Source organism: Crocuta crocuta, unplaced genomic scaffold (genome assembly GCF_008692635.1).
Source record: "Crocuta crocuta isolate KB4526 unplaced genomic scaffold, BGI_CrCroc_1.0 scaffold46, whole genome shotgun sequence".
Classification (NCBI taxonomy): Eukaryota; Metazoa; Chordata; class Mammalia; order Carnivora; family Hyaenidae; genus Crocuta; species Crocuta crocuta.
Window position 1 is genome coordinate 749,603 of NW_027530975.1, and position 14,456 is coordinate 764,058.

Consider the following 14,456-nt stretch of genomic DNA (forward strand, 5'->3'; position numbering starts at 1 on the left):
CAGGCAAGTGGAGAACAATAGAAGGCTTCAAACAGGAAATTGAGGATCTGGAAGCAATTGGGTGGATAGAAGCATAAAACTGCAAGCAAAGAAAGTTACCAGAAGGGTTGGCCACATCACAGGTGACAAATGACGAGACCCTAAGTGAAGGGCCGTGAAGTTAGACACTAGATCTAAAGACAGTGAGGGAACAAAGACTGAGAAAACTTAGTGGTTTAATAAATCTGTGAGGTAACCTAGTGTTAAATGTCCTTACTTTGAAAGATATATGTAGAATCAGGGAAGTAGAAAGAGAACAAGAAGATCACAGTGTCAAGAAAGTCAACAGAAGAGACCATTTTTTTAAATTTAATTTTTAATTTAATATTTATTTTTATATTATTTATTTATTTATTTTAAATATTTAAATATTTATTTTAAAAAAATAAATTTATTTTTTAATTAAATTTTTTAATTTAATATTTATTTTTTAATATACTTTTTTTCAAATTGGCTAAACATACAGTGTGTAAAGTGTGCTCTTGGATTTTGGGATAGATGCCCATGGTTCATCACTTACATACAACACCCGGTGCTCATCCCAATAAGTGTCTACCTCAATTCCCATCACCCATTTTCCCCTCCACTCCACCCTCCCACCAACCCTCAGGTTGTCCTCCGTATTTAAAAGTCTCTTATGGTTTGCCTCCCTCTCTCTCTGTAACTATTTTTCCCCTTCCCTTCCCCCATGGTTTTCTGTTAAGTTTCTCAAGATCCACATTCAAGTGAAAACATGTGATATTTAAGAGGAGATAGGGTTTGTTTGGTTTTTTTTTTTTAATAGCTAGTTTTTTTTTTTTGGTACACTAGTATTCCTTTATTTTATTTTACAAATAGTTTATTGTCAAGTTGGTTTCTATATAACACCNAGATTTCCACCAGCAGTGTAGGAGGGTGGCCGTTTCTCCACATCCTCGCCAGCATCTAGAGTTCTCTGATTTGCTCATTTAGCCACTCTGACTGGCGTGAGGTGGTATCTCAGTGTGGTTTTGATTTGTTTTTCCCTGATGAGGAGGGATGCTGAGCATCATTTCATGTGTCTGTTGGCCATCTGGATGTCCTAAGAGGAGATAGCTTTAAATGGAAATTGATGTTACAGTGTGAAACATTATGGAAAAGTCAAGTACATTAGAGGCAGAAACATGTTTGTTTGACACTTGTAAGGCTTTTAGATGTTTTGGTAAAAGCAATGGAAGCAAATTTAACGAATGATAAGAGTTACTCTAAAACAGGGAAATCTATCTCAGAAGAGGGTAGGTTACTAGAGGCCATGAAGAAGAGGACCACTGGCCCCACATGGTAGATGCAGGAAGGCCTGACCTGATAACTCATGGTTTGCACCCAGACATACATTTCTTCTTCTTCTAGTGACACCATCTTGATTTTCCTTTAGACAACTAATCTTCCACCCTCCAGAATCTACTTGATTGGGGTTGTAACCACAATATGGATACGAGTCCCAGGACTGGTAGAGGATTCCATTTCCTTGGCCACAGCAATGGATTCAGTGATGAGCCCATAACCCAAACCAGACCACAAACACACAATCCTCTGTTTGTTTTTCACATTTCTGGTTTGGTTTGGTATGAGCTGGTTTTCTGTTTTTTGTTGTTGGGGAGGGACATTTTGTGGAGCTTTGTTTTTGTTTCGTTTTTTTAGAGCTTCTGGTTCTTTTCCTCTGGAATCACTAAGCTTATTGGATCCATCCCTGTAGATACTGGAGGCCACCAGCTGCAGAAGACCAGCACTGGGACAAAACCAACACAGAGGAGATCAGAACCAAAGGATGGAGAGGAGGGCAGAGGAGGAGAGAAGAGGGAAGGAGACTAGGTTCTAATGGCATCATTGGAGCATCTGAAGGCACCCATACTCATATACTTTTCAATAAAATGAACAGATAGATCCTCTTTATTTATACTGCATCCATTTAAAGTGGTTTTGTCTCTTCTGTTCCAAAACCCGGGTCTGAAACAGCAGGGGTGGGGGTTGGGTTGTTAGAAGCAAACCAGTTTCAGTGCAGCTTTGCCTGGGGCAGCTCTGATCACAGATCTCCAAGTTTGTCCCCCACCCACTCAGTCAACCAGTAAGTTAGGGGTCTTATCCTCCAATTCTCCCAGGGGACTGAGTCAGAAGAACATATGAGGAAGCTTGCAGGATTTCAGCAGCATGAGCCTGAGCCAAGGCCATACTGTTGTGGATGGATCAAGGTTTCTGGGAACCAGCTGTGAAAAATGGTGATACAGTACAATTTCTAGAATTTTTAGAGCAAGGACCCCTGACTGCTGCTATTCTGCAGAAACTAAGGACCAAGCCACTCTTTTCTGTCAAAGTAAGCCAACATCTAAAATGCAATTACTGTGAGAAAGAGAATCCTAAACACCTGCCACTCTGCATTTCAAGCAGATATTAGGGCTTTTTGCACAGAAGTGCAGCATTCAACTCCAGGGGCACCAAACACATTTTAGTTATGTGAACAGCACCCCCTGGAGTTATGCCCCCATTCAACCTGAGCAGCCATATGTAATGATCCCAGCAGATACTCACTAACTAGCTCATTAACATGAGCGACCCCCACAGTACAAAAAGTCTACATCTGTGTAAACTACAGAGTGGGATGAGAAGTTATTCACAACAGCTCCTACAGCAGGAACCTTTAGCATTTCAGGTCTTCAGAAGTGAGCTGCTGAGTTGACCATGTGAAACCACCTTGTCCTAGGCTTCAGGGCAGGGTTCACAACCAAGGTTAATAGAACAGTCCACTCCAGTCTGAGCCCCTGTACATTCTCTTTCCCAAGGGGATTAAGTTGATCCAACACTGAACAAAACAGCTGCTCCTCAAGAAAGCATCTGGATTTTTGGCAATCATGTTATTGAGCCCATTTATAGTAAATAAAAATTAGGTAATTTAATTGTTGGGCAGAATCAGAGTTTGGGGCCCTATGTAAAACCTCTAGATTCCAGGCTGCCCCTTTCTCTTCCAGATCGGGGACACAGTGAAAACACGTACAGACAGCCTACTCATATGTAAGTTCGGAATAGAATTGCCCAAAATCTTTGCAAGGCCCAATACTGAGCCCACCTTTCATGATATGAATAGTGTGTCCAGTGAGGTCTCGATCCAGATCTTTCCTCGCCATCAATTCCATATGGGAAGTACAGATTGTCTCTAGCTTTCCAAAGCAGAGTAGGGTCTCAAAGACCAACCAATTGACCCTAAGCCTCACTTAGAGCAGCATTCTGATAAAAGTGCTATGTTTTTTGCCCATTCAGAAGGACTGAAAATCCATTTTTCTTATTTCTTCAGTGAAACTGCAAAATATTAAGAAGTTGTTTTCTCCCTAACTGTATCCTCTCCATAGACACTATGTTTGTACTCAGAGGTACAATTGGATTGCAGCCTTTTTATTTTTCTTTTCCCAGTGAGAACTTCTGCTCACAGCTAATGGTCTCCTTATACCACGTGCATTTTTCTCAGTGACAGGAACATTCACCTTGGATGATCCAGCCCTTAAAAGTCTGTGCTGTGTGTCTCCAAAGAGGCACTGTTCCAAAATAAGAACTGCATTCACACTTTGCAGAGGACTTTCTCTTCTCTCACACTTAGCATGATGGGATCTCCCAGCCCAACATCAAATATTCTGCTAGTTCACATTTGTGCAAATCACACAGAAAGATTTTTTTATTCTCTTCAGTATTTCAAAGGTAGGGATTATGACTAGGTGATCATAGTGAGAACCTACCATTTATTAAGGACCTAAGATGTACTTTACAGCTACTATCTCCAATCTTAGAATAACCTAGTAAAAGAGGTGTATCCAAAACCAGATAATTCAGCTGAGGTTTAAACTCACATCTCCCTAGGCCCAAATCCCAAGATCTTAGGCCATGGGCCTACTCTCTAGATCAGTTCAAGCACAGAAAAGACAGACATCCATAGCTCACAAAAAACTGGAATTTTATCAACGTGATATCACACAAAACACAGTTGCTACAGTGACAGATTTGGAGATCTTGATTGTGCCAGGAGAGTGCTGATCATTAGATTTATGATGATCATGCACTAAAGGATTAGGCCTCATTGGCTTGGTCAATAAGCCGGTGACACTATTCACAGCAAGGACAGAGAGGGAAGTGACAGCCTGTAACAGATCAACAGAACAATAGCAAAAAGCAGGTGACAATCTTCATGATGGAATCCAGGGTCTGAAGGAAGCCACGTATATAATATTCAGACATAAAACATTAAAGTAGTTGAAGAGTGAAGCTTCTAAGTGAAACACTTATGAGACCAAATATTTCCTGCTTAATAATGAGAAATAAGATTTAGACAGCCACAAGTGCCTGCCAATGACAAAGCACCTTCTAGAAACAGCACTGATCAATGTCAACATATGTATGTAGATGATAATGGGTAGCAAGGATTCCTCCACACCTCCGGTTCCAACAAGTTACCAGCAATTCACCAAAAATACCTGAATGGTTATGGATCTCATAAAACTTTAAATATAGTGTTAGAAGATAATTAAGTAGACAGATATGGATTAATATGAATAGACAGAATCATATTATGTTATACAACCAGACAGATTAGTTAAAGTATATTCAAATGTAAGTTGGAGAAAAACTAGACTAATCCTGGGATACCCTGGATTTTAGTTTTTAAAAATTCATATAGATTTTGGAATACAAAATACCTGTGTCTGATTCTAAATCTGAGCTTCAAAATACTAAGAATCCAGAAAGACAGGTGTCCTAAAATAAAATTAAAACTAAATTTTATTTTTATAAAACCACAGCCATTTTGACCATCACATAAAAGACAAGGTCACGCTGAAATAATAAATCTTCTATTTTTGAAATAGAGAGAAATAAATTATATTACCATCAGACAAAAGTTTTTTAAAACCATAGAGAAAATATAATCTAATCGGTGAGATTCAGGGCCCTAGAATGAGCTGAGTCGGGTGGTCAGGGGATGTGAACACTCTGCAGTCTTCAGTGTGTTTGTGCGAAAGTGCAGTTGCTGAGAAGAGATGGAGGCAGCTCATCACAGGATTTGCAAAGGAGTATGTGACCCAAACAGGGGTGAAGACAGACTATAGTGAAGTCTGAGAGAAATTGAAAACCTGGTCAATGATTGGAAGCTATCACCATCACGGATTGGAGCCTAAAATAAGAACTTGCTAAAATATAGGTACAAAATCTCTGAAACTCAAAACTCAGAAGAATAAAGGACCCTTCTGGAGCCATAAAAGAGCTGACTTTGTGGCCTTCAGTAGCATCCAGAGAGCCAATAGTCCATCAGGTCATTGTTCCTCTCTATCCCCCTACAAAGGACAAAGCCCAAAATGTGTAAGGGATTTGCTTTGTTTTTCCAACCACTGGGCCCTAGCAGTTCACAGCAGCTGGAGCCAGTCCAAGCAGCATGCTGGAAGGGGATAGGCCTTGTATTTCATTTTTATAGACCAAATGGCTTCTCAATAATTTATCATCTGTGTGATGGAGAAAAGTACCAATAAAATGTGATTGTAAATCTCCATCTTCTTCCAGGATCAATAAAAGAAGTTAAAGAAAGCTAAAAGAAAAATGACAACACAGTTTTCTGAGCTAAAAATGCACGTTTTCTAAAATCAGATGCTGCCCCTATTTCTTAAACTAAATGTCTTTGAAGATGTTGAATTTGAAAAGTAGGGAAAAATGAATCGGTTTGGGGGGTTGCTGTAGAAGAATTGTGCATATTTGGGCAGCCTCTTGAGTGAAATCTCCTTGAAACAGTCTAATAAGAATCCCCTGTGAAACATTTTATCTGCTGTTTTCTGTTAACAATGCAGACCTGCATCTTTGAATTGTGTTTGAGCCCCTCATCCCAGAAAAGGTTCTTTATAGATGAAGGAAAATAAACCATGCACCTGAAGAGGAGGATGGGGCTGACATTAAAAAGGACTATAATGAACAAAACTCAAAATTATAATAAGGAACAGAATAAGAAACTTTAAATTTTTTAAATATTATTCATTTTTTGAGAGAGACAGACAGAGCATGAGTGGGGGAGGGGTAGAGAGAGAAGGAGACATAGAATCCAAGCAGGCTCCAAGCTCTGAGGTGTCAGCCCAGAGCCCAACACTGGACTTGAACCCACAAACCACGAGATCATGACTGGAGCTGAAGTCGGATGCTTAACTGACTGAGCCACCCATGCACCCACAGAATAAGAATGTTTAAAAAGAAATAAAACTTATCACTGGATGGATTTCACCAGAATCCATCTCTTACACATTTGTGGCATTTTGCCCCTAAGAATATATTTTCACTGGAAGATTTTTTTCCTTTATCAGCAAAATTTTGTGGCACTGTGCTCTCTCAGATGCATCATCAGTAGTTACCTTGAAAGGTTAGTGTGTGTAGCTCTGGCCTCTGAGCAGCTTTCACATTTACTGCTCCCTACAAATATAGGAGCCCGTAAGAATTCCAGCCTGCACTGAACAACCAGGCTGAAGACTGACTCCCTTTCCTGTCTAGTCAATGTCCCAATCAAACCCAGTGCACACAGGTAGCTATTACATATTCACAGAACAGCAACAACAGCTAACATTTATCTAAAGTTTACCATGCCCCAGGCACTGTTCTAAGAACTCCTGAACAAAAACCCTTATATAGCAGGTACTATTATTACCCCATATTATGGATGAGGAAATTGAGACATGAGAAGCTTTAGTAACTTAACTAAGGCCACACAGTTAGTAAGCAGTATATCCATGATTTAACTCAAATAACAACCCATTTTTCCTACTTTTTGGACAAGGACTATGAGCTTCAAAGAGGTCAAGTGGCTAACCCAAATTCACACAATTAGTAAAATCAGCAAAATCAGAATCGAACCCAGGCTCCTTCCCGATACTCGTTTGCAAGGCTCTAACACAACTTCAGCAGCATTTAAATCCTGTACAAAACTTCTTACTTTGGTTGTTTTTGACTTAAACAAAATCAAAGACCATTCTTCCAGACAGAAAATAAGAAACAAAGCTCCCAGGAAATAAAAATATTCTCTAGATTTCTTGCTCTCCCCATATGTGAAAGATTAATACAGAAGAGTAATGTGCTTAATTGCTTCAAACTTCACTGGCAAGAGGAAACAAGTTTAAAGAGTCATACACATTCAAAATACCAATAGCACAGAAAAGGAGATGAAAATACATATCAGTGTCCTGTCAAGAACAAAAGAGTTTCAGCTTACTTTACTTAAATTCAGTTAAGAATGAGATACACTGGCTCCTTATTTCTAATAAATGAACTATTTACCTTGGCAAACATTAGAATTGAACTTGCTTTTGGAAGCACAATGTCATTTGTAAAAAATGCATTCATCCCTGCATAATAAGGACACTTGCACTGACTTCAAGTGTTTATAATCTTAGAGAGAAAGCAAAATGCTTTTGGCAGCATAGTTTTTAGGCTTAGATTTAGATAAACCAGGGCTTAGACAAAGAACTTGCTCTTGGCAGTTCTTTGTGAAGCAGCCAAATTTTACTGTCAGCACCTCTGCAGCTTACCTACCTCCTCTACCTCCAGGTGTGTTCCTAGGACTTACATACTGTTCCCGAGGTGTTCTCTAGAAGGCCCACCCCACCGCTGTTAACACTGCTTCCCTGGAAAGTCTGATGTGGCTCTCTCTTTCTGGCACAACAAAGACCCACTTTTCTCCCTTAAGTAGAGAGAATGCAAGGGCATATTTTTGAGAGGGGAGAGGTGTTAATTGAAAAAATAGAAGATATTGCTTAATGTTTCCCCAACACTTATTCACTCTTCCTATATGTTTGTAATATAATTTTCATGACCATGCAGAGATTGCATAGCACAGCATCTCTTCCACCTAACCTTGGCCATGTGACTAACCTAATCACTGGCTAATAGGATGCAAGCAGGAGTGACATGTGCAACTCCTTAAAACTCCCTGTCTTAAAAGTGAGTCCTCTGGCCTCTACTCCCTTTTCCCCTTCCATGGGTGCTGGTAAACCAGTTTCAAATATGTGGAGGAGGGTAAAACCCAGGGAATGGTAGAACAACAAAACAGAAGGAACCCAAGTCCCTGGATGTGCTCAAGGAACAAAACTTTCTATAAATCCAGGACCATCTGCCTACCATAATATCACTGTGAGAGAGAAAGAAACTTTAGTTCTGATAGAGCCTCTGTAATTTTGACTCTGTAAAGTGGTCAAACCAACATCCTAAGTAGTATGGGCAAGAAGAGAAAGGAAAGCACAAGAAGACCTCCCCAGAAGTCACACACACACACGCACCCCTCCTCTGTGCCCAATTTCTTCATCTATAAAAAGGAAGAATACCTCTCTTCCAGTACCATTGTGAGGATTACATTAAATAACGTATATAATACATTAAGTAGACATCATAAAGTTTCAAGTTATCATAACTTTTAAAACATTTCAATCTTCTCACTTGAGGGGCGCCTGGGTGGCTCAGCCGGTTAAGCATCCAACTTCAACTCAGGTCATGATCTCACGGTTTGTGAGTTTGAGCCCCACATTAGGCTCTGTGCTAACAGCTCAGAGCCTGGCGTCTTCTTTGGATTCTCTCTGCCCCTCCTCTGCTCATGCTCTGTCTCTCTCTGTCTCTCAAAAATGAATAAACCTTCAAAAATTAAAAAAAAAATTTTAAGTTACAATCTTCTCATTTGAAACACCAGAAGTTCTTTCATTCCCACATTTCTAAGTGCAAAATATCTTTATCAGAAGATTCTAGGAAGATGGTAGAGTAGGAAGCAATAAAAATCTGTCTTCTCACCCAGACAACAATTTTACTGGCAGAATTTGCCTAACAATTTTGGAACTCTGGAGTCTTTTGAAGGCATGAAATTCCAGTGCAAATTGATCTATAAGTTGCGGTTAATTTTCATCAAATTCAGCTGTTAGTAGAGTATCCATTCCCTGACCCCCACAGCAGGTAGCTATGCATATGTTTCCAGAGCAGCTTGTTCATAATTTGCAGGAGTCAGGTGGGCATAAAAAACTCTGTTCTAATACAGGGATCTATGCTCTGATCAGTGATTGCTGCTTCTGATCACAAAAAAGCAAAGGGGCAAACAGCCATTGTTGTTGCACCACTCCCTGTTTAGATGACATAACTGCCAGGTAATGTAAAGGACTGGAACACTTCCACCTGCTTCATTTTTTCCCCCTCTTTTGGGAGACAGACATTAAAGATGAGGACATTCAAAAGCAACTGCATATATGGGGAATATAAGTAAGTGTGTGCACCCAGCAAAGGGCACAGATTCAAAAAATACTGAGAAGACCTTAAGTTTAAAACTCAGGCTGATCCTTGGCACAGAGACAGTTGATAACAATCAACATAACAAAAACAATAACAAAAACAGCAAGCCCTGAGGAAAAAAGAGAATCTGATTTCCCAAGTTACCACATTTTCAGATTCAAATGTCCAACTTTCCACAACAACAAATTACAAGGCATACAAAAAACAAACAAACAAACAACAAAACCCAGAAAGCCTATTCAAAGGAAAAATATAAGACAACAGAAACTCTCCCTGAAAAAGACCTGATGGCTGATCTACTAGAGAAAGACTTTAAAACCATTGTCACAAAGATTCTCAAGCAACTAAAGGGAGATACGGAGAAGGACAAGAAAATGATGAACAAAATGGAAATAGCAACAAAGAGAAAACCTAAAAAGAAATGAAAAAAAAAATCTGGAGCTGAAAGGTAAAATAACTGAAATGAAAAAATTATTAGAAGGATTGAAGGCAGATTTCAGCAAGCAGAACAAAAGCATCAGTGAACTCGAAGATAGAGTAATGAAAATGAAGTCTGAGAAACAAAGAAAGAGGTTTGAAGAAGAGCAAACAGAGCTTAAGAGACCCTTTGGACACCATCAGTAGATGAATATATGCATTTTGGGAGTGCCAGAAGAGAAGAGAAAGAGGCAGAGAGAAAATTTGAAAAAAAATAAATAAATAAAACAGCTGAAAAGTTCTCAAATTGAATGAGAGGCATGACTACAAATATCTAAGATGCTTAAGGAACTCCAAGTAAGATGAAATCAGAGACTCACACTGAGATACATTAAACTTTAAGACAAAGAGAGAATCTTGAAAGCAGCAATAGAACTCATCACATACAAGGGATTTTCCGTAACATTATGAGCAGATTTCTCATCATAAACATGGGAGGCTAGAAAACCGTGGGCTAATATGTATATCCAACAAAACTGTCCTTCAAAAATGAATGAGAAGTGGTTGGAAGATGGAGGTGGAGTAGGAGAAACCTAGGATCTCCTTGTCCCACAAATACAGCTAGATAACTATCAAATCATCATAAATACTCCAGAAACCTACCTGAAGATTAGCAGAACAAATTCCACAACTAAAGTTAAAGAGGCCACATCAAAGAAGACAGGAAGTATAGAGACACAGTTTGGGAGAGAAATGGATCTTAGATGCTGTGGTGGGGAGGAAGCTGTGGTCACAGAGACAAAGGTAAGAGATAAATTAACACACAGGGGAGCCTATGGGGAATCAATTCCCCACAACAATCAGTTTGGAAAGTGATAGGGCCTAAATTTCATTAGTCCGTGCACCCAGTGGAGCTTAAAGCCTGCAGTTTTAAAGGTGAGAGTGTCTGACTCTGGGGAGAGCTTGGAGGACATTAGGGCTACTCGTGGAGAAAACAGGGCAAACAGCTCAGTACATACAGCATGGTAACAGTGGTCTGAAGAGTGCCTGAGGCACACAGTAAAGACGTTGTTTGCTCATCTTGGAGAGTGTTCCAGAGAGGCAGTGTTCACAAAGAGCCCTCTGGGAACAAAGGAACTGGCCAGAATCATTTTGCTCCCCCTCTCCTCAGCATAAACACAGGGTGACCTGTGGAAACCAATGCAGCACAGAAACTAACTGGCTTGCACCAAGCCTTGCCCCGCTGTGCTCCAGTGGAAATACCCTTCCCAGTCACACTTGCCTCAGTCCCAGTACATTGGGCTTCCTCCCCCGGAAGACCTATCCAAACCTCTGCTAACACTGAGTCTCCTCACCCAGGAGTTTTGTGAGGCTTCAGTGCTGATGCAGCAGTGACAGGTCTCATTTCACAAGCAGGCCAGAGCATATCTATTTAACACATGCCACCAAACATTGCCCAAAACAAGCAAAGAAAACCTCTACAGACAACAGGCCTGAAGGATAAAGTGGCTAGGGCACAATAGCAGAGTGCATATAGTACACATTGGAGATAGTCCCGGAAGGACCAGGCCTTGGAGAACAGGGGACACCACACTGCAGGGCACTCCCCGACCTCTTCTTTGCAAGGTCATAAACCTCAAGAACAGAAGACATAGCTGACTTTCCTAACACAGAGAAAGAGGCACAGGACTTAGAAAAAATAAGAAGACAGGGTAATATGTCACAAATGAAAAATCAGGATAAGGCCACACCAGAGCCTTAAGCAAAACAGATATAACACGCCTGGTGGAGAATTTAAAGCAATGATCATAAGGATACTCACTGGACTTGAGAAAAGAGTAGAGGACATCAGTCAGACCACTAACACAGAGTTAAAGAATAACATAACAGAGATAAAGAGCTCAATAAACAAAATGAGAAACATGCTTGATGGAATGAACAGCAGGCTGGAAGAAGTAGAGGGATGAATTAATGACCTAGAAGACAGAGTAATGGAAAATGTCCAAGCTGAACAAAAGAGACAAACAAGAATTATGCAAAATAAGAATAGATATAGGGAACTCAGTGAACTCAGCAAACATAATAACATTTGCATTATAGGAGTCCCAGAAGGAGAGAGAAAAGGAGACAGAGAATTTATTTGGAGAAATAATAGTTAAAAGCTTTCCCAGTCTGGAAAGGAAAAAGATATCCAAATGCAGGATGCACAGGGAACCCCCAACAAAATCAACAAAAGCAGATCAACACCAAGACATATTATAATTAAAATGGCAAAATATAGTGATAAAGTAAAAATTTTAAAAGGAGTAAGACAGAAGAAGACAATTACATATAAAGAAAACCCCATAAGGCTGTCAGTGGAATTTTCACCAGAGACCTTCCAAGCCAAGAAGGGCAGGCATGATATATTCAAAGAGCTTAATAGGAAAAATCTTGGCCACAAATATTCTATCCAGTAAGGCTGCCGTTCAGATTAGAAGTAGAGATAAAGTTTTGTTTGTTTTCCCAACAAACAAAACTAAAGGGATTCATGACCACTAAACTAGCCCTGCAAGAAATATTAAAGGGGGCTCTTTGAGTAGAAAAGAAAGACTAAAAATGACAGTATGAAGGTAGGAAACACAAAAGCAGTAAAATGAATATTTCTGTAAAAAATCAGTCAAGGAATTTACAGAATAAAAGGATATAAAATATGATACCGTGTACCTAAAATGTGGAGACAAAAGGAGTAAAGAATGGATTCAAACTTAAATGACCATCACCTTAATATCGGTGGCTATATGTAGAAGATATTATATACAAACCTAATGGTAACTACAAGTTAAAAACTGTGCAAATATGCAAATAATAATAAATATGCAAAGGATAAAGAGAAAGAAATCAGCAAACCATGAAAGAGAGAAAGACAGAAAAGGATCAGAGAAAATATTCAGAAACAACAAAAAAACAGGTAATAAAATGGCAATAAATATATCAATAATTACTTTTATTGTAAATGAACTAAACATTCCAATCAAAAGACATAGGGTGACAGAATGGATAAACAACAAAAATGACAACAACAGCAAGACCCACTTATATGCTGCCTACAAGAGACTCATTTTAGACATAAAGACACCTGCACATTGAAAAGTGAGAGGATGGAGAAACATTTATCATGCAAATGGATATCAAAAGAAAGCCAGAGTAGCAATACTTACATCAGACAAAATAGGCTTTAAAACAAAGACTAAGACAAGAGACAAAGAAGGGAACTATGATAAAGGGGACAATCTAACAATAAGATATAACAATTGTAAACGTTTATACACTCAACATAGAAGCAACCAAATACATAAAAAAGTTACAACAAACATACAGGAATTAATGAATAATAATACAATAATAGTAGGGAAATTTAATATCCCATGTACATCCATGGACAGATCATCTAAGCATAAAATAAACAAAGAAATAGTGGCTTTGAATGACACATTACAAAAGATGAATTAAACAGATGTATTCAGAACTTCCTATCCTAAAACAGCAGAATACACATTCTTTTCAAGTGCACATGGAACACTGTCCACAAGAGATTACCTACCTATCAGGCCACAAAACAAGTCTCAACAAATTCAAAAGGATCAGTCATGCCATGCATTTTTTCTGACCACAATGCCAGGATACTAGAATTCAACCACTAAAAATAATAACACTGAATGGGTCAACCAAGAAATCAAAGAAAAAATCAAAAAGTATATGGAAACAAATGAGAATGAAAATACAACCATTCAAAACCTTTGAGATGCAGCAAAAGCTGTTCTAAGAGGGAAGTTTATAGTAATAAAGTCCTACCTCAAGGAGTAAGAAAAATCTCAAATACAACCTGATTTTACACCTAAAGGATCTAGAAAAAGGACAACAAACAAAACTAAAACCAGCAGAATGCATGAAATAAAGATTAGAGCAGAAATTAATGATATAGAAACAAATAAACAAAACATAGAACAAATCAGTGAAACCAGGAAGTGATCCCTCAGAAAAAAATCAATAAAATTGATAAACCTCTAGACAGATTTATTGAGAAAAAAGGGTAAAGACTCAAATAAATAAAATCACAAATGAGAGAGGAGAAATAACAAACACCACAAAAAAACAAACAATTATAAGAAAATTGATAAAAACCCTCAACAAAGTAGGTTTAGAGGGAACATACCTAAACATAATAAAGGCCATACATGAAAACCCCATAGCTAACATCATCTTCAATAGGGAAAAACTGAGAACCTTTCCCCTAAGATAAGGAATAAACAAGGATGTTCACTCTCACCACTTTTATTCAACATAGTACTGGAAGTCCTAGCCACATTAATCAGAAAAAAAAAAAAAAGAAAGAAATAAAAAGCATCCAAATTGGTAAGAAAAAAGTAAAACTTTCACTATTTACAGATGACATGATATTATATATAGAAAACCTAACAGGGTGTCTGGGTGGCTCAGTCGGTTAAGTGTCCGACTTCGGCTCAGGTCATGATCTCACAGATTGTGAGTTCGAGCCCCACATCAGGCTGTGTGCTGACAGCTCAGAGCCTAGAGCCTGTTTCGGATTCTGTGTCTCCCTCTCTTTCTGCCCCTATCTGGCTCTCACTGTCTCTCTCTCAAAAATAAATAAACATTAAAAAAAAAAAAAAAAAGAAAACCTGACAGACTCCACCAGAACACTACTAGAACTG

General features: G+C 38.8%; 1 long non-coding RNA gene across 1 annotated transcript in view; it reads right to left on the reverse strand.

Annotated features, from left to right (window-relative positions):
- Positions 1-920: 920 nt before the first annotated feature.
- Positions 921-14,456, reverse strand: part of LOC144236502 (uncharacterized) — a 56,499-nt gene continuing 42,963 nt past the window's right edge. Inside the window, exon 3 of the long non-coding RNA XR_013336577.1 lies at positions 921-1,786. This is a non-coding gene — a long non-coding RNA (uncharacterized LOC144236502). The remainder of the gene's footprint in view (positions 1,787-14,456) is intronic.